Source organism: Lithobates pipiens, unplaced genomic scaffold (genome assembly GCF_037356315.1).
Source record: "Lithobates pipiens isolate NorthernLeopardFrog02 unplaced genomic scaffold, aLitPip1_a1.2 Scaffold_22, whole genome shotgun sequence".
Taxonomy (NCBI): Eukaryota; Metazoa; Chordata; class Amphibia; order Anura; family Ranidae; genus Lithobates; species Lithobates pipiens.
The window spans coordinates 220,394,673-220,421,019 of record NW_027507784.1 but is presented as its reverse complement, the minus strand read 5'-3'; the positions used below and the strand labels follow the sequence as shown (position 1 = coordinate 220,421,019).

The 26,347-nt window shown below is 47.3% G+C and overlaps 1 protein-coding gene across 7 annotated transcripts in view; it reads right to left on the bottom strand.

Moving 5' to 3' along the window:
• Window positions 1–26,347, bottom strand: part of VPS35L (VPS35 endosomal protein sorting factor like) — a 1,440,208-nt gene that overhangs the window by 1,392,110 nt on the left and 21,751 nt on the right. The window lies entirely within an intron of this gene.

Below are 26,347 nucleotides of genomic sequence, written 5' to 3'. Positions count from 1 at the left end.
CCTGCAGCGACAAGCCCCCAAGAGGGGGGAACAAACAAAGACATACCCACAGTAAAGCAGAGGGTGCCAGTGCACCTTACGTACCTGGGCTGGACCGGTGCTGGGGGCGCCTGTCTCCGCCATAGCTGGCTTGCACTCTTCCATCGTTTGAGTGAGGCAGCTATTTTACAAACAGCTCTCATTTTAAATTTTCCCGGCCGCCGCGTCATCAAGGCCGGCCGGAAGCGGAAGCACACGGTCACCTGACCCGCCCCATGACCCCTGCGTTCCAGGCGCTGAACCACGGCGCCACGCCCCCTCAGAGCACCCGCGCGTCACCGTGAACGACGCCGTCGCCGCCCGGGACCCGGCGCCGAAAACGGAGCCATGCCGCTGACCTGCAGCGGCCTCCGCCAGCAACAGAGCCCTCCCTGCGCTAACAAGCGGACACCAGGCACCCGACGCCAGCACTCCGAGGGTCCTTACTCCCGTGAGATGGCGGGACCAGGAGCTCCAGGAGTCCTCTCCCCGTGGAGATGCTGCTGGGGGTCAAAGAGAAACAACCTGCAACAAAAGGTAAGCCTTACTCCCCTGCAGAGAGTGTAGCTCTCCCTGGTTCAGGCACATGCTTCCTCCAAGGAGGAAACACAATAACTGAAGCCATGGAGGAGGAGGTGGTGTTTTTAAAGTGGGCATGTGTTTCCTGATTGCAAGGTGGAGCTACACTCTCCGGGGTTGTCCTGAAAGGCGATTTGAGAAAAAATCATTTGCTCTAGAAGGGTCCAACTCATTAGAAGAGTATACATTTTTTAATTGTATTTTGAATTTTTGTAATATTTTTAAAGGATTATTTGTGTATACCCCCCTAGAGATTTTCAGATGTATCGGTTTCGTTGGGATCTGGCAGGATTTTAATGCCCTGGCTAATAGTGTGTGAGGTTTATTCGCATTGATATAGAAATTGTGTTGTGATCTCTTGATGGTTTTATCCGCTGCTTCAGTAAGGAATAGATCAAATTCCAATTTAGCTTTGTCAAGATTTATTTTAGATAAAGAAGGGTTATTTTGGAATGCTGTGTGACATTTATTGAAATTTGTTTCTAAAGTCTGACAAAGGATTTTCCGCTCTCTGTTGAATATGTTTGCTTGCTGTAGACATATGCCACGGAGAACAGGTTTGTGTGCTTCCCATAATGTAGTCGGAGAGACGTCAGGTGTGGAGTTATATTTTATATAATCTTTATATAATCTTTGAGCGCAATTTCAATATTTTTATGAGCTGGATTTTTGAGTAGGAAATCTCTTAATATCCATGTTGGATCTTTTTTTTGGGGAATTATAGAGGCAACAGTAATGAAGCCTGCACTATGATCGGACCATGGGATGGGAATAATTTTTGTAGATATTATTTCTGGAATTAGCCCTATGGACGTAAATATATGGTCTATCCTAGAGAATGAACGATGAGGGAATGAGTAATGTGTGTATTGTCTCTTGGTTGGATTCAATTCTCTCCAAGTATCTACTAGGTTATGTTTTGTAATTAGTTTTGATAAGAGTTGTTTGTCTGCTGTATGTGACTGTGGGATTGGTGATTTATCCAAAAATGGGAATATGGTCTGATTAGAATCTCCACATAGAATTGTAGTACCTATTTTGTGGTGTTCTATAGTTTGAAATAAATGAGAAAGAAAAGAAATAGGATTTTTGTTAGGAGCGTAGTATGATGTAATGGCGATAGCGGTATCAAGTAGGTGTCCTTTAAGAATCAAGTAACTTCTGGATCCTTGATTTCTTTCATTAGTGAAATGGTGTATTGCGATGGAAAGCTATAAGCACGCCTCGTTTTTTTTTAGAGGAGGCCGAAGCTGTGTATACTTGGGGGTAGTCTTTACTGAAAAATTTGGAAGTCGATTGTGACGCAAAATGAGTCTCTTGGAGGCAAACTATATGCTTTCTTGGATGAAAATGTGCGGAAGGCTTTAGTGCGTTTGTGTGGAACGTTTAGTCCCTGAGTATTTAATGATATGATCATTAATGGGGCCATGGAGTTGGGAAAAGTAAATGTGTTGGTGTTTATGTTAGAACATATGTCATAAGAAATTATTTGTCTCCAGGAGTATAGGGGTGGAGGGAAAGGAGATAATGACTGAAAAATAAAATACAATTAATATACAATATTGAAATACATCTTAACATATCTATGTTCTTAATGTGTCCGTTGGGAGGAGAAAATTTCTCCCTCCAAGGGTACATGCGCCACTGTCAACTGCCCGGTGTACACCGAGCTGCTGAGGGTAGCAAGAGAGGGTGCAAGGAACTTCCCTGCAGGACACCAAGAGCCAATCATATAATTTCATTTTTCAAGCAGAAAATAAAAAATGTAATATTAAGGCAACCTCAGAGACAAAGAAGAGAAGAGAGAAAAAAAAAAAGTTATAAGGTGCCTAAATTATTAGGAACATTTCTTAAATAAGATTATGATAAAAATATTGATTGGAAGTCAGAGAAAAAACTCGGCAGTAGCCATTCTGTTGAAAAGGCAAGATAGTAGCCTCAGTACAAGTGTTTATCAGTCCATAGTGTCAGTCAGATCTGGAGGTGGAGATTGTATGCGACTTCTTTTCTGTGGATTGTAGTCTTCTCTTCTGGAAGCAGAGGAGGGAGTATCAGCATATGAGGATGATTTTTGGCGAGTGTCTGCAGTATCTTGATGTGTTTATCATCCCAAGTTTCTGTAAAGTAGTTAGCAGGTCCTTAGCTGTTGGGCACATATACTTGCGACTTTGGAAAGTAAAACGCACTGAGAAAGGAAAGCCCCATTGGTAGATAATGTAATTTCGCTATAATATTTGCAGTAGTGGTTTCAGGGTTCTTTTGTTGACTAATCTGAGAGGTCTGTGATTAATTGATATTTATGACCCTGGAAAATTAGGGGATCTTTATTTCTAGCTGTATTTAGCAGTAGTTCCTTAGTGCGGTAGAAATGCAATTATGCGATAATGTCACGGGGAGTACCATCTATTTTCTTTGGTGCTAGGGCTCTATGAACCCGGTCCATTTCAAGACGCTCTAGTGGGATAGCTGGTTGTAATTCTTGAAAAAGTGCAGTAATAGCACCGTTTAAATCAGTCACAGATTCGGGTATTCCTCTAATACGTATATTGGAGCGTCTTTCATGATTTTCGAAATCCTCCAATTTGGATTGTAATATGTAATTTTCCTCTTTAAGAAAATCAATTTCTGAGGCAATGTTAGATGTATAATTTTCCAGATCGTCTGCTCTAATTTCCAGTGCTGATGTACGCTGACCAAGTATTCTAATTTCTTTGGTAAGGTTTGTGGTGATATCTGCAGTGGTTTTTAGTGATTTTTGAAGCAGATTTTCTATTTGTTTCAGCATTACAGGAGGGGATAAGTCTTTTGTGTGGAAAGTTCTAAATTCTCCAGAACTGACATATTTTCCTCAGGTATTTGGTTAGAGAGACTATGTGCTTTTAATGAGAGAACATCTTTAAAGCAGCAGAAGGGGGGGCGTGGCCTGGAGCTTCATGGTGTAGGACGTGCTGAGTGAGAGCTCCGTCTGAGACCTTATCCTTTTACCTTATCCTTTGGGGATTTTTCTTAGCTATTTACCGTACAGACGCCCGGGAACCTTGTGCTCACTTTGTGCCTCATGTCGCCGACTAAAAGACCCTCTGAGGCGGCCGCCAAGCTGGCTAAATTCCGCCACGAGGGCCAGGGAGCGACGGAGCAAGATGGCGCCGGCCCCGCACCTACCGCGGAGGAGTCTCCTGCAAACGACACCGCTAAGATCCTCGAGGCCGTCTCCTCCTGCCAAACCGCCCTCACTACCAAGATAGAGGAGGTTAAGATGGACATCTCCCATATTCGGCATGACCTGCAGAAGCTGAGGGACAGGGTGTCCGAGGCCGAACGAAGAGTGGAACACGTGGAGACGGACATCCCTCCTTTACAACACTCGGTCGAACGTTTGCAGCACCAACTTAGTGTCGTCCTTCACAAGCAGGACGACATGGAAAATAGGCTTCGACGCTGCAATCTTCGTTTCGTGGGCCTCCCGGAACGATCGGAGGGCTCCGACCCTCCCACCTACCTGGAAAACCTCCTCGTTAAAACCTTCGGCAGGGAATCTTTCTCCTCCACGTTCGTGATCGAACGAGCGCATCGTCTGGCGGCCCGTCCGCCTCCAGCCGGCGCACCCCCGCGGACTTTCATTGCCAAGCTACTTAACTACAGAGACCGGGATACGGTGCTTCGCCTCACCCGCGAACGTGGAAATATCCCGGTTGACAATGTTACGGTGGCAGTGTTCCCAGATTTTTCGGCGGAGGTCCAACGAAAACGAGCACAATTCACGGAGGTCAAGCGCCAGCTGCGAGTTCGCCATTTGCCATATGCAATGTGGTTTCCAGCTCGACTCCGGGTGACCCGTGAGGGCAAGACCTATTTCTTTGAAGATCCTGCTGCGGCCTCGTCATGGTTGGAACGGGATGCGGTGCAAGGCCCTGCTTGACAGCTGACCACTACAGCCCCCGAGTAGTGCCTACCTATCCACCTTGGCTACCGTGAGTGATCCCTGCCCTCTCCTGTTCCCTCTACTATACCCCCCCTCTTTTTTTCTCTTTTGACCCTATGGATTGCCTCCATTTTTGCTGCTATCACCCCCTGCATGGGAGAACGCTGTGCTGATTGCCCTCTGCGGTGACCGCCGCTGGACTCTCTCTGTGCCCTGAATTCACAGGTTCTGCCTCCCCTCCTTTGTCAGACTCCCGTGCACCCTTCATTGTTTTCTCTGAGATGAACACCGGTGTGATGGCGCAGATCGTGAGGGGGGCCATGTTCTGGGACGTGCCACCCCTGCCCCTGTCTCGCTCCATTTTTTCACTCTCCCCTCTCTCCCTTCCCTCCCTATTTTTACTGATGCACACGGAGGTAACCATGTACTGCTTGAACTCCTTGTCTCCCCTATTGGGCCCATTTTTTCCACATGCCTGGGTTCCCCCCCCCCCCCTTTTTTTTTTTTTTTTTTTTTTTTTTCCTGTCAGCCCCACGTGTTATGCTTTTATCTGGTCTCTCAGACGACCTGCTGACTCTTGCTCTGGAACGTACACCCACTGCAACCTGCTGCACTGTCTGCTCTGCAGTTTGTTATAATTGCGCCCATGTTTGTGTTGTTTCCCTGGCCAGCAGTCACTACCGCGGCTGCGGCGAGTGACAGTTTTTTTGTTTTGCCCCGCTGGTCCAGAGTAGGCATTGTTATGACTGTTTTACTGGTTCTATGTGTTTTATATTGTGTTATTTACAGCTGTAACTTTATTGCAAATGTGTTCTTGTATTTGTTGCTGCCAGCCATGGAGGATCCGGAGGTTGCCCAGGCGCCCTGCATGCCCGAACTTTCTGGGCCGGGGGCCTACACTAGTTTAATCTGTGCCGACATGTTCCATGGCTGCGCTTAAATTTGTAACCTGGAATGTCAGGGGCCTTGGCGCTAAACCCAAGAGACTAGCCGTCCTTACTCACCTCAAACGCCTGAAAGTGGACATCTCGATCCTCGTCGAGACTCACCTTACAGGCCAGTCCCAAAGGGCACTTAGAAAACCTTGGGTCGGCTGGATGTACAGCGCCCCTCACACTTCCCATTCCCGAGGTGTAGCCATTTTAATTGCTAAAACTGTGCAGTTCCAGTTACATGACCTATGCTCAGACCCTCACGGTAGATTCCTATTTTTACATGCCACTGTGAGCGGCCTGACGATGCTTATTATGGCGTTTTACATACCACCACCTTTCCAGTTTCAGGCCCTGCACGAAGGTCTTAATTTTATGACCAAATTCCCTACAGTTCCGGTAATCTGGATAGGTGATTTCAACATGACCATCAACCCCGGTCTCGACCGACTTGGCGCACCTGACCGCACGTCTTCCCCCCCTCATACCACTAGATTCGGCAGATTTGCAGCTGAACTGGCCATGACAGACTCCTGGAGACATAAGCATCCAACAACACAGGCCTTTTCTTGCTTCACCCCCGCCCGCCGAGCTATGTCTCGTATAGACATGGCCCTGCTCTCTCCCTCCCTGCTTCCCGAATTATTGGAGGTCGGCTTTGACGCCAGGGTGCTGTCGGACCACTCCCCATACTGGTTGACGCTGAGACTGCCTGCGACTGTCCCCCCCCGTGTGTGGAGACTGAACCCCTTCTGGCTTACGGTTATCCCAGATCTGGAGGACCTACAGAGGGAACTAGTTTTTTTTCTCCGCTCAAACGCGGGATCTGCGTCCCCTGGGTCAATATGGGAATCATTTAAGCTTCATGCTAGGCTGCTCCTGATCACCCGTATTAACAGGTACAAGGCTAATTCTAGACAGGCACTGACACAGGCTGAGGAGCGCCTACAATCCCTTGAGCAACTGTTTGTGACGGACCCTTCCCTGGAACATGCCACCCAGCTCCGCCTCCAGTCCCGACTGACTGATCACCTTCATTATGAGAAAGCGAAGCAGGGCCTTTTCTTTAGTAGACAGCGTGTGTTTGAACACGGCGAGCGGGCGGGCAAACTGCTAGCTTATATGGCCCGGCTTGACCATAGCCCTCCGGTGGTGGTTCAGCTCCGTGGCGCCGCCGACGACTTGATCTCTGACCCTGACCTGATTCTACGTGAGTTTAGAATGTTCTACTCCAATCTATATACCTCCACAACCAGACACACACACGCTGACCTCACCCAATTCCTTCACTCCATAGATTTCCCCTCTATCAGCCCAGAGCAGAGAACCCTCCTGGAAGCCCCCATCTCCCCTGACTGTATTGCCGAGGCACTTGCCTCCCTCCCATCCTCCAAGGCGCCTGGCTCGGACGGGCTGCCCCTGGAATTTTATTCTCATTTTCAAGACACGCTAATCCCAGAACTGCACACGTTATACACCCATATGTTCGACACAATGTCCCTTCCCGCCTCCATGGGGGAGGCCCTTGTTGTCCTCATACCCAAGCCCGGTAAGGACCCCTACTACCCAGAGTCGTACCGCCCGATTTCCCTCCTACAGCTGGATGTAAAAATCCTGGCTAAAATTCTGGCCCTGCGACTCAATAAAGTTGTCCTCAGCCTTATACATCCAGATCAAACGGGGTTCATGCCTAATAAAAATACTGCCTTCAATCTCCGCAGACTCTTTATGAATCTGCAGGCCACTCACGATAACATCGGTTCCCGGGTAGTCGTGAGTCTGGATGCCGCGAAGGCGTTTGACTCCGTTGAATGGAGTTACCTATGGGAATGCCTGACTAACTTTGGCTTTGGCCCTAATTTTATTAAGTGGATTCAGCTTTTATATAGCGCTCCCACTGCCCGGATCCAGGTTAATGGCAGGATCTCGGATCCTTTCCCTCTGTCTAGGGGTACTCGCCAGGGTTGCCCGTTGTCCCCCCTCCTGTATGCCCTCGCGGTTGAGCCGCTGGCCATTGCCATTCGTGCTCACCCGCAAATTAAGGGCCTGCGTTCGGGCCTTTTGACAGAAACCCTCAGTTTATACGCTGACGATATGTTATTATACCTCGAAGACTCGGGTCCCTCTTTGCAAGCAGCCCTGCGATTGATAGAGCAGTTTGGGGAATACTCTGGATTACGTATTAACTGGTCCAAGTCCCAGATCCTCCCTTTAGACTTGGGTGCCCCGTCCGCTGATCAGGCGGCAATGCCCTTGGTCAGGGCAAGTCAGGTGAAATATTTGGGAGTGCAATGTTCACGATTGCTGACTGACTACACCCTTTTAAATGTGGAACCCTTATTCACCCTGCTCAAGCAAAAAACCCAGATTTGGTCCCGTCTCCCCCTTGGGGTGATGGGCCGTGTAAACTTGGTCAAAATGATTCTCCTCCCCAAGCTGCTCTATGTGTTTTGGCATGCTCCCCTGCGCATCCCTCTCAGAACCTTCAAATCCTTGGAGGCCATCTTAAACACGTTTGTTTGGGGTTCGTCTCGACAAGCTCTCATGGAGTGTTCTGAAATGTCCTACCCACCTGGGCGGCACCGCCCTACCAGACCTGCACTATTATTATCTGGCCGCTCAACTGTCCCATTTCTACTATTTCAATCAGACTGACAAAGATCGCTATGCCTCACTGGTATGCTCCCCACACTACACTCTGGTCGTACACCCGCTCCGTCTCCTTATGCGTGGCTCCGGGGGACCTTCCGTCCCGATGAGAGACATGTTGTCCCACCACTGTTTGATTTGGCAGCAGGCCACGTCCATTACTGGGGCCCCTAGGTTTCACTCCCACACCCCCCTTTGGGACAATCCCCTACTTCCCGAACTCTCTACAATCCCCGACCGCTCTGTGTGGCTAGCCGGGGGCGTTATCTTTCTGTCCCAGGTTATTACCAATGGCTCTGTCAGACCCTTCCAGGCCCTCAGAACTGACTTCAACCTCCCTAATAGAATGTTTTTTAGGTATCTTCAACTCCGCCATGCCCTTAGCTCTCAGTTTGGCTCCCATATCCCCAGGCTTGAAACACCTCCGATAGCAACAGCCGTGCTAGGTGATGACCCTAAGAAACTGATTTCTTTTTTTTACACCAACCTGCTCACGCCTGGGGCGACTGCCCGCGCCTACCGACTTAAGGCTAGATGGGAGGCCGACGTGGGGGTTATCGAAGACGCGGACTGGGAAACTGCACTTGACACCCCTAAGCTGGTCTCCCCGAAACTTTCTGACAGACTTACACACCTCTACATGCTACATAGGTCATACCTGACCCCTGGGCGGCTGTCCAAGTTTAGACCTGGCTATGATCCAGCATGTCCTAAATGTGGTGATCCTCAGGCCACGTTCTACCATCTCCTTTGGTCCTGTCCTGAGTTGCAGGTTTACTGGAAGCAAATTGTTGACTTCCTACATGACCAAATGGGCTCCCCTCTGACGCTATGCCCCCGCCAATGTTTGCTGGGGATTCTCCTCGTATCCGAGGAGGCAAGGATCCCGACTGTTTTTCTACAGGAGACCCTATACCTAGCCAGACTGCAGATAGCCCGCACCTGGTTGCGCTCTGCGCCCCCCACCGCCCGACAATGGAAGGCGGCTGTCAATGCCACTCTCCCCTATAAAAAACTGCTGTATATGCATAGAGGCTGCCCGAGCAAGTTTGCCAAGCTGTGGGATAAATGGTTGGGGGATTCAGATACATGTACCGACTAGTGTAGTCTGTGGTCTGTACGCCTCTTTACACCTATCCGGGTTCGGCCCGGCGAGTCCGGCTGTCACCGTGGTTGTAGTTGGGCTCCCCGCCCTCATAATAATGATTTCCTGCTCCTCTCTGCAAATTACTTTGAGTAGAATGTATTATGGCTCGGCATATGATTCCCAACCTCTGAGTTCCTCTTTTCCCCCCATATCTGAACACACTATATTGCCCCTTGTTTTTTTTATGTAACGTGCAATCTGTAAACAAAGAACCCCCCCCTCCTTGTGTTTTTCAGCCTGTGGTATTGTTAGCAGCTGTTTTATATCCGTATATTTGGTGTATGTTGTTCCCCATATGTGTTACTGTTATCCTATGTATTTTGTATGCTCAATAAACGTTCTTTTTTTTCAAAAAAAAAAGCAGCAGAAGGGGCTGTCTGTTCTCCTCACTGTCTCCCCTCAGAGGGGGAGGGTTTCAGTGCCATACTGCTGTGTGTGAGGCGGCGCTTTCTTGTTAATTTTCTGCCTCACGAGTCTCCTCTGACCCCCCCGCAATGTCACCAATGTAAGGTAGGGATATTTATCTACTGTTTGGTATGATATATATGTGGAGGGTCAAGTTACCTCCGCCGTTATATGGCTCTGTTGTCCTGCTGAGAATGGAGCCCTAAGCCAGCATTACCTCTCGGCTAGGCTCCGCCTTCTCCCCCCTAGATTGGATCTTAACCTTGTTCTTACCACACAAGTTGAAAAAGTGTCAAGATGGAATGGTAAATTCTACACTCAGACGAACAAAATTGGGCCTTTACTAGCTGCAAAGACTTCTTCCAGACAAATTTTTTTTTTTTGCTGGCATAGAAAAGGATTTTTGTACTCCCCGTAAAATCCTTTTCTCTGTAAATCACAGACCGACAGCTCCTGTAACAAAATGGATGTCAGCCCTATCACTGGAGATACTAGGCAAGTTGTAATAAAACTTCACAACATTTAGTTCCGCCCATGGGGTGGTCCCTAGGCCACAACCCCACAGCCTGCTCAAGCTGAACTCAGTACATCAATAAGCAGTATAACGTAAATAGAAAAAGGAGGGGTGGGTGCTGTGTCGGTCAGTGAATTACAGAGAAAAGGATTTTACGGTGAGTACAAAAAATCCTATTTTCTCTTATATTCACCGACCGACACCACTCCTCTCTAACAAAATGGGATGTCCCCAAGCAGTGCCAAACGAGGGGTGGGAAAAACAGCATTAAAACTTCATCCATCATGGCAAGTGGGAACTAGCGAAACTAAACCCACAAAAGGAAAAAGGAAAAAAAAAAAAAAAAAAAAAAACACATAACCAGGTATCCTCAACAGGCGTGATCCCCAAAACCACAACCATTTGCAGAAGTAATGCAATAGTGCATTAACAGAACAGTACTGCGTTATCAAAAAACCCTGGAAAAATAATATTGACTGCATACATAAATTGCAACTACACAGCCGCCTGCAAAACTTTGCGGCCAAAACAGGCATCAGCCGATGCACTGACATCTACCTTGTAGAACTTGGTAAACGTGTGGACAGACGACCAGGTCGCCGCTTTACACACCTGAGCGACCAACGCTTGGTGTTGAAAGGCCCAAGACGTTCTGATTGCCCTTGTAGAGTGGGCCGTGACCGGAAAGAGGGGCACTTGCCCCTTCAAGGCATAGGCTTGTACTACAATCTTTAATTTAGCGCCATAACCTTTCTATTTAATACTCTTAAAATTTACCTCCCCTCCCTATTAAGGAAGTGAGGGCTTCAGGTATAGCAGCTCTAACCCTGTAAACTTTTCACTTTTTTTCACATTTTTTTCACATTTCTTCCCACCACAATTTATCACATTAGAGTTTTTGTTTTGTTTTTATACAATTAGGGTGTTTTTTCCATAGCGCGACTATTTTATTACTACAATCTGTCTGATCCACCTGGAAATGGTGGCTGAAAAGACTGCCATGCCTTTCTTCGGACCAGCCACCGAAACAAACTGAGTGACTTCCGAAAGGGAGCCGTGGCTGACAAATACACCTTCAGAGCCCTAACCATGTCAAGAGCGTGAAGGGTCACTTCCTTAGGGTGCTTCGGCTTAGGACACAGATGGTAATACAATGTCCTCATTGATATGAAAAGCCGAGACCACCTTCCGTAGAAAGAACGGTTGCGGACGCAACACCACCTTATCCCTGTGGATAACCAGATCAGGTGACTTGCAGGTCAAGGCTGCCAATTCTGAAACCCTCCTGGACGATGTGATGGCCACTAGAAAGACCACTTTCTGGGAAAGAGTCAACAGGGGAATCTCCCTGATCTCAAAACGGCGGCTTTTTAATCGATAACACCAGGTTCAAATCCCATGGGGGTAACAGTGGGCGCACCGGAGGGACAAAATGTCGTACCCCCTGAACGAAGGTACTCACTAAGGAGTGCGATGCCAGGTGTCGTAAAAAAATAAAAAGGCTGAGATTTGCTCCTTCATGGCGCTCAATGCCAATCTCTGGTCTACTCCTTGCTGGAGAAACAGCAGGATCCTTGCTATGGAAAAGGAATGCGGATGCCACCCTCTCTCACACATGCAGATGTAGGCCTTCCAGGTACGATGATATATCTACTATGAAGATTTCCGTGCCCTCAACATAATTGGAATCACCGAGTCTGACAGACCCCGGTTCCTCAACCACTGGCTCTCAATAGCCATGCAGTTAAAGCCAGCGATGGTAAAGCAGGATGAAAGATTGGACCTGGAGATAGGTCCTCTAGCAACAGCAGTCGCCAGACGCACCAGGTCTGCGTACCAGTGCAGTTGAGGCCGATCTGGGCAACCAGGATTACTGGAATCCCCTTGGCTTCCACTCTGCGAAGCAGACGTGGCAACAGTTTCAGCGGAGGAAAGGCGCAAATCAGCTGGTACTGATCCCACGGAGCCACCAGCGCATCTGCCCACGGGTCTCTTGTCCTGGACATGAATCTTGACACCTTCCGATTGAGACGGGAGGCCAATAGATCCACATCTGGTGTGCCCCACTTTAGGCACAGACGCCTGAATATCTCTGGATGCAATGCCAGCATCAATGCAATGCCATGTCGACTCAGGTAGTCCGCCTGCCGATTTTCCACCCCTGGATGTAAATGGACGACAGGGTCGGTACGTGTTGCTCTACCCACCAAAGTATGCGAGAGACCTCCCCAGCAGCGACTGAGCTCCTTGTTCCCCCTTGGTGATTTAGGTACGCCACAGCCGTGGCGTTGTCAGACTGTCCCCATCGGACGCCCTTGAAGACTCATCAACCATGTGTGGAGGCACAGCCTGATCGCTCTCAATTCAAGCAGACTGATCGACAATTCTGATTCTTCTGTCGACCAGAGGCCCTGAGCTGACTGAATCCCTATCACTCCACCCCAGCCAGATAGACTGGCATCTGTAGTGATCATCGTCAATTTCAGAGGAAGGAAGGATTTTCCGGACTGAATCACCGGGGACCTCAACCACCAGATCAGAGAGTCCCTGACTGGCTGGCTCACCTGGATTGGTCGATCCAGGGACAACTGAGATTTGTCCCATTTCAACAAGATCTCCTTCTGCAAGACTCTGGTGTGGAACTGGGCATAAGGTACTGCCTCGAAGAAGGCTACCATGAGTCCCAGTACTCGCATGCAGAAGCAGAGCAACGACCACTGATCTGAGAGTCTGCAATTTGTCTGAAGGGAGAAAAACAAACCTAGGTACTCCAGATGCTGGGTCGGCACAATCACCGACTTCTTTAGGTTCAACAGCCACCCAAATTCTTGCAGGGTCTGCATGGTGATCACCACATCCTCCTCTAATTCTGAGGCGGAAGATGCTCTCAGGAGGAGATTGTCCAGGTAGCCGACGATCACGATCCCACGTTGTCGCAGCAACGCCAATACTGGAGCCAGTACGTTGGTAAAGACTCCGGGGGGCTGATGCCAGGCCAAAGGGAAGAGCCACAAATTGGTAGTGGGCTTCAACTGCCAAGCGCAGAAATTTGAGGGCCGAAGGCATATGGGTATGTGCAGGTACGCATCCTGGATGTCTAAAGATGCCGGGAAGTGCAGCGACTACTGAGCGAACCGATTCCATTCAGAACCTCTGCACTTTCACAAAGTGATTGAGGGCTTTCAAGTCCAAGATCGGACGTACCCCTTCCTTCTTGGGAACCACAAACAGATTTGAGTAGAATCCCTGGAAGCATTCCGATTCCAAACCTGGTACAATCACCCCGCGATTCAACAAATCCCTTAACGCCCCCAACATGGCCTCCCGGCGAACCGGGGATTCGGCTATGTTGGAGGGGGAAGAATCTGCTTGATGGTCAAGAGAAACGATCTTGTAGCCTGTGGAAATCAGATCGCAGACCCATTGGTCGGATAACCGGGAGGACCACTGGGCTGCAAACTCCCGAAGGCGACCCCCCCTAAGACATGGGTGGGGGCAAACCTTCATGCGGTAGCACTTCTATTCACAGGCTTGTGGTTCCAGGGACGTTTTTGACAGTCTGTGGGCATCCTGTCGGGCTGGGGACGTTTTGTCGAATCCCCAGGTGGACGGAAAAAAAAAAAAAAAAAAAAGGGAGGGCCCTTGCCTGCGGCATGGCTCCTTAGCCTTCCTGGCCTGTGTGAGTAGAGTACTCTTGCCACCAGTGGCATTTTAATAGAGTCATCTAACGAGGCTCCAAAGAGCCGGTCGCCAAGGAAGGGAAGATCCGTCAAATCAGATGCCTCAGCACCACAGCGGACACTGAATCCCTGGATAACAGAGGGAGTATCCAGGGCCACGTCACAGACATACTTAAGGCCTTGCACTAGTTGGTCTGCTAGTTCCACGCAGACAGGGGGGGCCTGTTGCTCTCCCAATTCACGGTGCAAAACTTTTGCACACTCAGTCTGTGTCTGCGACACAAGTGCGGATGCCAGTACAGGTCACACGGCTGATCCCACAACCGTAAACAAGGAACGAGCCACCGCCTCGGCCTTCCTGTCCGTGGGATCCTTGAATGCAGGAGCCCCCTCAACCAGGATCGTGGTTACTTTGTTTAACCTGGATACTGGGGGGGGGGGGTCAATGACCGGAGGAGCCGACTATTTATTAAGAAGGCTTTTGTCAAAGGGGTAACACCGCCGTGTATTTGGGGACCCCATTCCTTGTAAATTAACTTATCAATATAAGTCAGAAACGGGAACACCTAGGTAAACGTGCTGGCTTGCGGGACCCAAAAAAGGACCGGTACATCAGCAGAGGGATCCGCTGGCTCCTGAATCTTCAGGCTATCACGCACAGCTGTGATAAGTGCTCCAACTAGCGCTTTGTCACAGACAGACCCGGACTCATCCTCACTGTCCTGGTCAGAGTCACCTGTAAAGACAGCAGGGGTCACCGGCCTCAGCAGGACCAGAGTTTGCTTCAGAGCTCTCCCCAGAGGACAGGGGCAGGGGCAGTTTTTTTAGCACCCTTCTTCCCACATACCGCCTCAATCTTGGCAACGAACGAATTGAGGACCGCCGTAAGGGTGTCCATAGGGACCGTGCAGTCCGCAGGTGACCCGGTTGCAATTGCCTGGATTTCGGAGAAACAAACACCAGTTTCTGAAGCCATGCTGACCCAACCCTGTCTGCCACCCAAAGGGGACTTAGGACAGTGACAGTCCCACCCTCATGCTGCTGCTGGCTGAGGGGCTCTAACCCACTGAACTCCCCACCCTGGGCCGTTCCTCGCTGTATTACCGCAATGCCTGATCTCCAGCGCTGCCAGATTAAGAGATAGCAGAAAACTGTCGGTGGCTGGCTGCACGATCGGTGGGCGATCAAACACAATAACCTTCCCAGCGCCCTGTGATGACCAAACAGGAAGTAGAGGGCACAGGGGCAGCTGCTACAGCACAAAAACGTGGTCTGGCTACAAGAAAAAATGGCCGCCAGTGTTCTCACTAGGGAATCACCAAGAAAATGGCCAACTGAAGCCAGAAGCCAGTCTGACTCTTGCCCATACTTAAAATGACCGCCGAACAGCGCAATGAAGGACTAGAGAGAACATGTGGCAGGCACAGCGCTGCACCAACACAGGGGCATGACTACACAGGCATCTAGCGGGACTAAGCTTCAGGACCCAGGCACCCAGCACAGCTAAAATCCCCAGGTCAAAGCCCAGACAATCCACACAAGTACAGCCCCCCCCCCCCCCGTGAGGGAGGGAAAGGAGTTGGGGACAGAGGAGAGGGGGAATGCCCAGCTGCTCCACCCTGCTAGGCAGAGAGCTGTACTTACCAGTCCTGAAGCTGGGAGACATTCCACAGTAGTCAACTCCTGATCAGTACAGGGAAGACTACTGGCCTTGGCATACTGTGATGCAGACATCAGTAACCTGGTCATATGTACGCCCCGGAGCATAAAGCTCACCGACCACCTCTGGAGCTGACGTATGTTGTGGCCTGCCGAGCCTTAGCTGCGACCTGCACACGCTCAATGGCGGACTGCGAAGACTACAAGGATAAGCGAACCAGCCCGTCACCCAGCTGGCTGTTGATCTTGTGATCTTCTATCTTGTGCAAAAAGCCAAGCTTCTGCTTTAAAAAACACGGACCTATGGGCCCACACGTTTCCTAGGTCTTATCTCCTCACTAGGCAAGAAAAAAAAAAAAAAATCATGAGCATGCTGTGGGGCTGTGGTCTAGGGACCGCCCCATGGGCAGAACTAAAAGTTCTCAAGTGTTGCATTAAAACTTGCCTAGTATCTCCAGTAATAGGGCTGACAACCAATTTTGTTACAGAGGAGCTGTGTCAGTCGGTGAACACAAGAGAAATAGGATTTTTTGTACTCCCTGTAAAATCCTTCTCTGTAGTTTGACTGACACAGCTCCTTAGACCATTGGGATGTTAGGCCACCTTCAGGACGACTAGGCAGAACATGTGGGAACAGCATAGAACGTTTTTGGGTACACAAAAAAAAAAAAAAAAACCACACACAATGCTCCTCAGTCTGGGAGTTACTACCTACAAACCACCCCAAAACTTGCGGTAACAAATGCGGCAGTGCATTTACTAAAAAGTACAGTTTTTTTTGTGAAAAACAAAAAACAGGGAAAAAAATGTAAGTGCAAGTGCAAAATTACACAGTCGCCTGCAAAACTTTGTGGCCAAAACAGGCATCAGCTGATGCACTGACATCTACCTTGTAGAATTTTGTAAAGGTGTGACCAGATGACCAAGTCGCTGCAGAAAAAAAAAAAAATTCAGACCGATGGGCCTGCAGGGTTCCTAGGTCCTTCTACACTAGGAAAAAAAATAAACTGAAGCTGCAAGAGGGAGGCTGGGGGGTTGTTACCTAAGGGACCGCCCCTTGGGTGGAACTAGAAAGTTCTGGTTATAACATGTTCTTCCTAGTCCTATCCTGAAGGTGGCGTGACAACCAGATGGTCTAAGAAAGGAGCTGTGTCAGTCGGTGAACGTAAGAAATTTGGATTTCAGGTCAACCTCCTACAACTAATCTTGTCAAAATCCTGAATGATTTTCATGACTTACTCTGATCTGTACAATTCTCGACCTAAGAATTTAATCGCTAGGTTCTTGGATGGCCTCCCCATTCCAACCCTGTCACAAAAATTTCCTTGACGCTCCCTTTTCAGAGGAGGTGGGGGAGGTCATTAAAAAGACTCAAAAAAGCGTCTGCTTTAGACCCTGATGGTCTATTTATATCATATTATAAGGCCTTTGCAGAAATCTTGGTGCCTTATTTGACCAAATTTTTTTAAACAAGAAAGCACAGGGGGAACCCCTAGAAACACATCTTAACAGAATTTATCAGAGTCATCCCTAAACTAGATAAAAATCCAGAGGAAGTAAATTGCTTTATTTCCCCTCATAATGACATTAAAATAACAAAAATACTAGCCAATCATTTAGCATCATTCATTAATAACTACATTCACAAGGATCAATTAGGTTTCATCCCAGGCAGACAAGGTCCAGATCAAATAAGTGCTATTAATTTAGTTTCAATACTACAATCAAATTGGGAAGGCAGAAAGACAACAGGGACTTTCTCTCATTGGACCTGCAGAAGGCCTTTGGCACAGTCTCTTGGCCGTACATATTCACCCTTAGATTGTTGGGGTTTTGGAGAGTGTTTTAAGGGTCTTCTGCATTCCCTCTATTCTAATCCTAAGGCACGGATTCATCTTCACGGTTACTACAAACCAATAGTTATAGCACGAGGCACTAGGCAAGGATGACTGCTTTTACATAGTTACATAGTTAGTAGGGTTGAATAAAGACACCAGTCCATCCAGTTCAACCTGAGTGAGTGTCTACAATTGTCCCTATCCCTGTACATTGCACACTCACATCTGTCCCTACCCTCAATGAGCCCACAATGCAAGGTCCCCATTCATATACTACGGCCAATTTGGGACAGAAGCCAATTAACCTACCTGCATGTCTTTGGAGTGTGGGAGGAAACCAGAGTACCCGGAGGAAACCCACGCAGGCACAGGGAGAACATGCAAACTCCAGGCAGGTAGTGTCGTGGTTGGGATTCAAACCAGTGACCCTTTTTACTGCTAGGTGAGAGTGCTAACCACTACACCACTGTGTCGCTCTCATCTTTGCTATAGCCATAGAAACCTTAGCAATAGCTGTCAAAAACCAAATATTAAAGGGGTATCTTGCAGAAACCTAAATCACAAATGCAGACTCTTCGCAGATGATTTACTCCTTTGTGACATCTCCACTAATCTCTCTTCCCACTATCTGCCAAGTCTTTAACAATTTCTCTAAGATATCTGGCCTTAAGGTCAACTATAAGAAATCACAGGCCCTTAATGTCTCACTTCCTCCCTCAGATGTGTACCTACTAAAGCAATCATTCCAATTTGAATGTAATGACAACTCAAATATTTGGGTATTACATTAAAGTGGTTGTAAACCCTTACAAACCACTTTGACCTACAGGTAAGCCTAGATTAAGGCTTACCTGTAGGTCCAAGAAATATCTCCTAAACCTATATGGTTTAGGAGATATTTGCCCGAAAACATGCACCGCTGCCTACGGCGCATGCTGGCTCGTAACTTCGCTGGCTCCTGTGTCAGGTAAGTGACACATAATGGACTACTATGCAATGCATAGTTGTCCATTATGCTTTGCAGGGAAAGCAAGAGGAAGTAAACTCATCAGGGTTTACTTCCTCTTAAACAGCCTGTATTGAAAATCTAATCACATAATTACCCCTCACTGTTCAAGAAGTTAGAAAATTACCTGTCACCCTGGTCCAATTCGAGTTATCCTGGCTGGGTAGGATAAACTCGGTCAAAAGGACTTTGCTCCCCAGAATTATATATTTTTTTAGATCACTTCCAATACCCATCCAAAAAAATCAGTAAAATTCTCAAGTATATATCTGGGGTTCATCGGGATATAGAATACCCTAAAATACGCTGTTCCTTCATAGAACTAAGGGTGGATTAGGTCTCCCTGATCTTCATAAATATTTTATTGCAGCTAGACTGGCTCAACTATCTACGATATATTCCAAATTAGAAAAGCCAGATTGGCTCAACATTGAACAGGCGGTACCACAATTTCCTCCTCTTATGGGGTCCCAAAAAAATAAAAAGACCTTCTATACTTGCCCCTCCCTTATCTCAATCACCTTCGCTCTGGGATACCTTTAGAAATCATCCGGCTCTTATATCTGCTGGACGACCTCTTGCAAATTTGTTCGGGAATCTGGAATTTCCACCTGGGTTAGGCTTATGCCGCATACACGCGATCAGACTTTCCAGCAGACAGTCTGCTGGACTTTGCAGCGGAGGTCTGCCGGACTTTCCGAATGAGCGGAATTGCACACACATACTGACTTTCCAGTGGACTAGGTCAGTGTCCCAGCATGCCCTGGGACTGTGATGTCATAGGGGTGGGGTCACCATGCGACATCACCCGGTGGCCACACCCCTTATGCCTATATAAGTTGCAGCGCACTGTCCATGGCATTACAGCGGGAGATAGCCTCATGTCAACATCGGAAGAACAGAAGGAGGAAGAAGACGGCGAGAAGACCCCCGAAGCTGTCAAACTACTTTAAAAACACTGTAGTGTTGACACTTTTTTTCCCCCAGGTGAATGGGTAGGGGTACGATGTACCCCATACTAATTCACATAGGGTGGTGGGCCAGGATCTGGGGGCCCCCCTTATTAAAGGGGGCTACCAGATTCTGACCAGTCCCTGCCTAAAGACCCCGACAACCAACAGCCAGGGTTGTCGGGAAGAGGCCCTTAACATGGGGACAAGGTGCTTTGGGGTGGGGGGCCGCAGGGCACCACCCCTTCCCAAAGCACCCACCCTCCCATGTTGAGGGCATGCGGCCTGGTACGTTCAGGGGGGTGCTCGCTCATCCCTCCCACTTTCCTGACTGGCCAGGCTGTGTGCTCGGATATGTGTCTGGTATGGATTTTGGGGGAGCCCCCCACGCCATTTTTTTGGTGTAGGGGGGTTAACCTTAAAATCCATACCAGACCTAAGGGCCTGGTGTCCAGTACCCTGTAGCCAAGGAAACCAGCGCGATAGGATCAAGCTGGAAACACTCATGGGCAGGTGCTGTAGTTGCCGTTGCGTCATAGTCGGTCCGTTGGACCGGCATACAGACAATCAGACTTCCCGACAGGAACTGGGTCCAGCGGACTTTCGGCGGAAAGATTTAAAACATGTTTTATTTCTGGGTCTGCCGTACTTTGGGGAAGAAAAAGTCTGCTGGAGCCCATACACGATCAAATTGTCTGACGGAGACTGGTCCGCAGGATTAAGTCTGCCGGAAAGTCCGATCATGTGTATTCAGCATTAGAAGCAGTCAAGTGGTGGCTGAACAAGAGACTGTACCGTATAGGACAGTTTTCACTCAGGTGGTCCTATGTCCCTAAATTACTGTATAAAAACACTAGATAACCCACATTCTGAAAGATATAGTTTTAAACAAATGTCTCCATTCCTGCAACTAATTTGGAAGGAAAAACCGCTTCCACCCCAACTCACAATAAGAGATGGTGTGAACAGGCCAAGGGGACAAAGGAGGTGTTATATAGTCAAGCCTCACTCTTCCTTTGGAGAAATCCTCCTATGTGGAAACTTGGATAATGAAATCCACACTGGTTGGAACCTGGGCACTTGACTCAAAGCTTTCTCAAAATCCTTTAAGGGAATCCTAAATGTCTCACTAATGGAAGCCAATATTAAAGGTTATAACTAGATGGTATTTAACACCTTCTAGACTTGCATTATCTATTTATCCTACAGCGGATCTGACATGTTTTAGAGGCTGAGGACTCCTAGAGTCAATGACCCACATTTGGTTGGGATGTCCAAGAATTTGTCCCTTTTGGAGTAAAATTTTCTCCATGATTTTTAAGGTTACTGGTTGCCAGGTGTCTAGGTCCCTACTGATAGATCTCCTTAATGCTCATATACCAAAAATGAAAAAAGAATCCATTTTAGTCTCACAGTAGCCAAGCTCACAATTGCCAAAGTGGAAGAAAACTAAACCCTCTTTTTTGGAAGCCAAAAGAAAAATCTTGGATAAGGACTCAAGAAAAGATAGCTAGCATTCTGACTGATAGTTATAAAATTCCTAAGGTTACTTGACAACTTTGTTAGGCATCTTATCCACCCTTTTCTCTGCTCCCCCTCTATTTTTATTTGTTCCCCTTCTGTAGGGGATCCTGGTAATTCCATGAGGGAGATCCTCCTCCCTCGCATTTTGGGTTAATATGAATTTTTTTTTAGATTTCATAATTTTTTTTTTATATATAATTAAAGCAGTTAAGAAGTGACTTGGGGATCCTTAAAGTATAACCTAGAGAATTCAGTTAGAAGTTTCCTCCCCTGGTGCAGTCAGTTCCCAATAGGGGCTCCAGGACGACAATTTTGTTCTTTTCCTATTATGTTTTTACAAGGGAACTTTTTTTTTCTACATCATTTTATTTAATTCCCTTATAATTATACACTGTTTTAATGCTTTGTTTTTATTTCTTGGTTTCAAATGTAAGCAATTATTCTAAGCTGGCATTTACCAGGCATTGTTATTTTTAACTTATTTCACAATGTACTAAAATGTATCATTTTATGCTTGCTAAAACACTTTGAAAAAATAATACAAAATTAGCCCTTTATAGTACAAAAAGAGCAGATAATCACTACTGTAAGGGGTTAATTTTTAACTGTATAGCTGTGATATAGAATATAATAAATAATATACATATACACACAAAGTTTAGGAGGGACGTTTAATAAAAAAACACCTTAGACTTACCAGTGACGGCATTTCTACGAGCCTTTCAGGACAGTACCTTGGAGAGAGCGTAGTTCCACCTCTTCACAGGAAACTGCGTGACAACGCCCCTTTTAAAAGCAGCTGCTTCCACCATGCCATCAGTTGTTACCAAGAAAACCCGACATGCTGGCAAATATAAGCAGACAGTTACCAAGCCCTATAATTATACATTATACACAATCACCTAGGGAGGGAAGTAGGCTGCTGTCCTGAAAGGCTCGTAGAAATACAGTCACCGGTAAGTAAGTTTTTCTACCTTAGCCTTTCAGGACAGCACCTTGGAGAGGATAACCAAGAAAATTACTTCAGGGTGGGACTACTGCCTGGGAAACCTTCCTACCAAAGGATTGGTCTGAGGCTGAAAGCAGATCCAAGCGGTAGTGCGTTATAAAGGTTGAAAAACTGGACCATGTGGCAGCCTTGCAAATATGCTGAGGAGATGCCCTGGCCCTTTCTGCCCATGATGCTGCTACTGCTCGAGTCGAATGAGGCAAAATCCCTTCTGGAGGTTCCAGACCCAAAGAGGTGTATGCCTCTTGAAATGGCTTGTTTTAACCATCTTTTGAGGGGGCTTTTGGAAGCTTTACATCCCTTGTGAGTACCTTCCATTAAAATAAAGTACTTTAGAAAATCATCTTCACTCTTTGTTATCTCCAAATAGTTAAGACGACACCTCCTGACATCAAGAGTATGGAAGGCTTCTTCCCCCTGGCCCTGAAGGTAAAGGGAAAAATGTGAGAATGATCTCCTGTGTACGATGAAAGACTGAAGCCACTTTTGTCAGGAAGGCAAGATCTGTCCTTAAGACTACCCTATCTGGTAGACATCTCATAAAGGGTTAATTGTTGTGTGTCAAAAACTTTAACGATGATCCTTCTTTGGGTTCAAACGGAGTCTGTCAGTCCCTGAAGAACTAAAGCTGAATCCCATTTGGGAGAAATAGGTCTAGGTTTTACTTTAGAAAAAAAAAAAAAAAAACCCCGATAAAGCAGCTACCTGCATATTGAGCGTACTTGCTGCTAACCCCTTCTCCAATCCTTCTTGAAGAAATGCAAAAACCGAAATTGTACTAAGCAAAATTAAAGTTTATTCTGGCACACCAGGTATTATACACCTTATAGACTTTGAAATAAAGGTCTCGTCACCTTTTCCTACTTGCAAGAGTTTCATAGTTAGTAAGGTTGAAGACACCAGTCCATCCAGTTCAACCTGAGTGAGTATCTACAATTGTCCCTATCCCTGTACATTGCACACTCATATCAGTCCCTGCCCTCAAGGAGCCCACAATCCAAGGTCCCCATTCATATACTAGGGCCAATTTTGGACAGAAGCCAATTAACCTACCTGAATGTCTTTGGATTGTGGGAGGAAACCAGAGTACCTGGAGGAAACCCACGCAGGCACAGGGAGAACATGCAAACTCCAGGCACGTAGTGTCATAGTTGGGGTTTGAACCAACGACCCTTCTTACTGCTAGGTGAGAGTGCTAACCACTAAGCCACTGTGCCGCCCACAAGAGTAATAAGAGTATAAGAGTAATACGTTTCTCTGATAAGCCCTTCTGTCTTAAGATCTGTTCTTCAGAAACCAGGCTGTTAAATTGAGATAAGCTGGATCTGGATGGAGGATCTGGCCCACACAGCAGATCTGTCCTGCTTGGCAACTTCCAATGAGGTTTCACTGAGAGGTTCATCAAGATTGAAAACCATGGTCTTTTCGGCCAATAAGGAGCTATTAAGATTAGTTACATGGATTCAATCCTGAATTTGGCCAACACCCTTGGAATCAGCTGAAATGGGGGAAGCGCAAGAAAGCTGGAAGTCCCACTTGTGGGCCAATGCATCTATTCCGAGAGCTTGATCCTGCCTCTGAAGGGAGAAAAAGTCTGGTACTTTTGCATTTTCTTGTTTTGCAAAGAGGTCCACCTGAGGGGAACCCCATCTCCTGGAGATGGTCTTGAATAATTCCTGATTTAGAGACCATTCGGCTTCCCTTATTTCTCTCCTGAGATCTGCAGAGGTTTTTTCTGTCCCCTTCAAATTGACTGCGGATAGAGAGGCCAACTTGTTCTCTGCCCACCTCAGGATTTGGTAAGCTAGCTCCCATCAAGGTTCTGCTTCTTGTGCCCCCTTGCTTTGTTAAATATAATATTGCCGTCATATTGTCCGACAATATTTGGACATGCTGTTTCACTAGAACTTCCTGGAAGGAGAGAAGGCTTAGGTGAATAGCCTTCAACTCTCTCCAATTCGACAACCTTCTTGCCTCTGGTTTGGACCAAACCCCCTGAACCATTTGTTCTTCTAGGTGGGCTCCCCAGCCCCCTGCGCTTGAATTGAAGTGCTTTCAGAACTGCATCTTCTCCATTTTCTCCTGGGGCAGAAATTCTCTGTTCTAATGAATCTGCTCCGTACCCCAGAAACCTTACCCTTCGAGATGGTATTGGGTTTGACTTTTGAAGGTTGAGAAGCCAAACCAAACTCTAGATGTGCTTGAGTTATTTGAAGATGGACTTCTACTTGACCGCTTGAGTCGGCAAACAGTAGCAGGTCATCCAAATAGGGCACTATTGGAATCCCTTTCAGCCTCAGGGGCTCCAAAGCTTCTGCCATCACCTTCGTGAATACTCTAGGCGAGGAGGAAAGGCCGAAGGGCAGAGCTCGGAACTGCGGATGCCAAACCTCCCCTTCCCCCAGATTTTCCTGCGTCTTGCAGTCACTTTGTGATGGGGTGCTATTGGAATATAGAGATGGGCATCTCTCAAGTCGATGAAATCCATGTAACACTTGGGGGTCAGTAAGTTCCTCACCAAGAAAATCATATCCATCCTGAATTTTTTATTTTATGGATCAATTCAGAACTTTCAAATTGAGAATCAGGCAGAACTTTCTAGATGGTTTTTTGACTAGAAAAATATGGGAGTAAAACCCCTTCCCCTCTTGACCTTTTGGAACCTGGGAGATGACTGTTGCATCAGCTCTTGTAGAAGAGGAGATTTCATAGCCAGAGCGTTCTCCTGATCGCTTGGCAGGTTTGGGATGTAAAACAGACTTGGGGGACTTGGTGTATGATTAACCCCAGAACAAATGCATTTGTCGTTTCTTCCCAAACTGGCAAGAAATCCTGAAGTCTCCCGCCTACTGGGAGATCGTCGTTTTTTAGGGGATTGCTCTGGGTTTCTAAACAGTACCCCGCTTCTGCCTCTTCCTGTGAGGATTCCAGGGTCTTTTTCCTTATCGGTTTGTCGAAAAGGACCAAAATTATTCCTCTGCTGCACCACTTTTTGTGGGAAAGCTCTTTTTGTCTGCAGTCCTGTCAAGGATAGCCTCCAGTTCTGGCCCAAACATCAGGTCCCCTGAAAAAGGAATTCTGCATATTATAGAAGCCGAATCCCCTGACCAAGTCTTTAGCCAGAGGGCTCTTCTCGCTGAGTTAACGGGCGCTGAGGATCTGGCAAATATCCTGATAGACTCTGCAGAGGCATCTGCCATATATTTGACGGCCTTAAGCAATGTAGTGAAGGACTCCAATATAGCCCTTTCTGGAGGTACCTGCTACCACATGACTTAAGTTGGTCTAGCCAACACTCCAAATTCCTAGCTACAACTGTAGCTGCCATTGCGGGTTTCAGATTGGCTAAAGATGAATCCCAATCTCTTCAGTAGCCCATCTGCCTTCTTGTCCATCGCATTTTTGAGAATCCCCATATCCTCAAAGGCTAAATCAGTCTTCCTGAAAAGGCAGCATCTATTTTTGTTTTTTATTCCACACAAATTCCTAATTTTCCTCAAAAGGAAACCTCCTTTTAAGGGCTTTAGAGAAGAACTGCCCTTTTCCTGGATCCTTCCACTCCTTTTTAATAGGGTCTGTTAAAACTTTATGCACAGGGAAGACTGTTTAATCTCCTCCAGCCCCTGGTAGATCTTGTCGTGTACCGACAGCTTAGTAGGGCAAGTATAAAATTTCCTTGAGTAGATCATCCACCTCCTCAAGTGAAAGTTTGTATCTAGAGGATTGGGCTTCTTCCTCCTCAGAATCAATGGTTGAGGGAGGAATGCTTTCCCTTTATTCCTCAGACTCGCTTTTCACCTTTGTGGAAGTGGATGGAGGGAGACTGGACAGAGCTCTGGCCACACTTTCACAAGGGAATGCACTGTCCCTAGGGCCTCTGCTATTCTTACAGAAGATAAGAGCTCCTTGCACTCCTGTGACGACTCTTACTAAATCCGCAATGCAGGATCTGCACAGGGGTTTGGGCCAAGAGTCCTTTAAAGGATTTTTGCATGAGGGGCATTTTTTCCCTGATGTTCTGATTTGGCAGTAGCTTTCTGAAACAGAGAAACAAAAGAACCCCAAGGTCCTTCTTTAGCTATAGCCTCTAAAAAGGAGAACGGATAGCACCCACAGACAACACCCCAAGTGCCCAGAGTCTCACTCCTTGCTGAACTGCTAATGGAACGTTTACACCAAAGCAGACAGCTGAAGGTTTTTTTTTTTTTTTTTGTTAAAACAAAAAACACCCAGTGATATACAAGGAAAGAGGCACTGCTGTACCTCTCCTCTCCTACCTGGGACTGGCCGGGAACCTGGGCTCCTGCATCTGCCGTTGCTGCTGACTATTCTTCCTCCATAACATACATTGCAGCCACTGCCTATGTGCTTTTGAATGGTGTCCTCCATGTGCCAAACAAAAGGAAGTCCCAGCCAGAAGACCCCGCCCCTTCCTCCTGCATTCCAGCAGCCGGAACCCATCGCTGCCATGCCCTGCCAGAAGTCAACGCCCACTGGAACAGGAATCACTCGCCG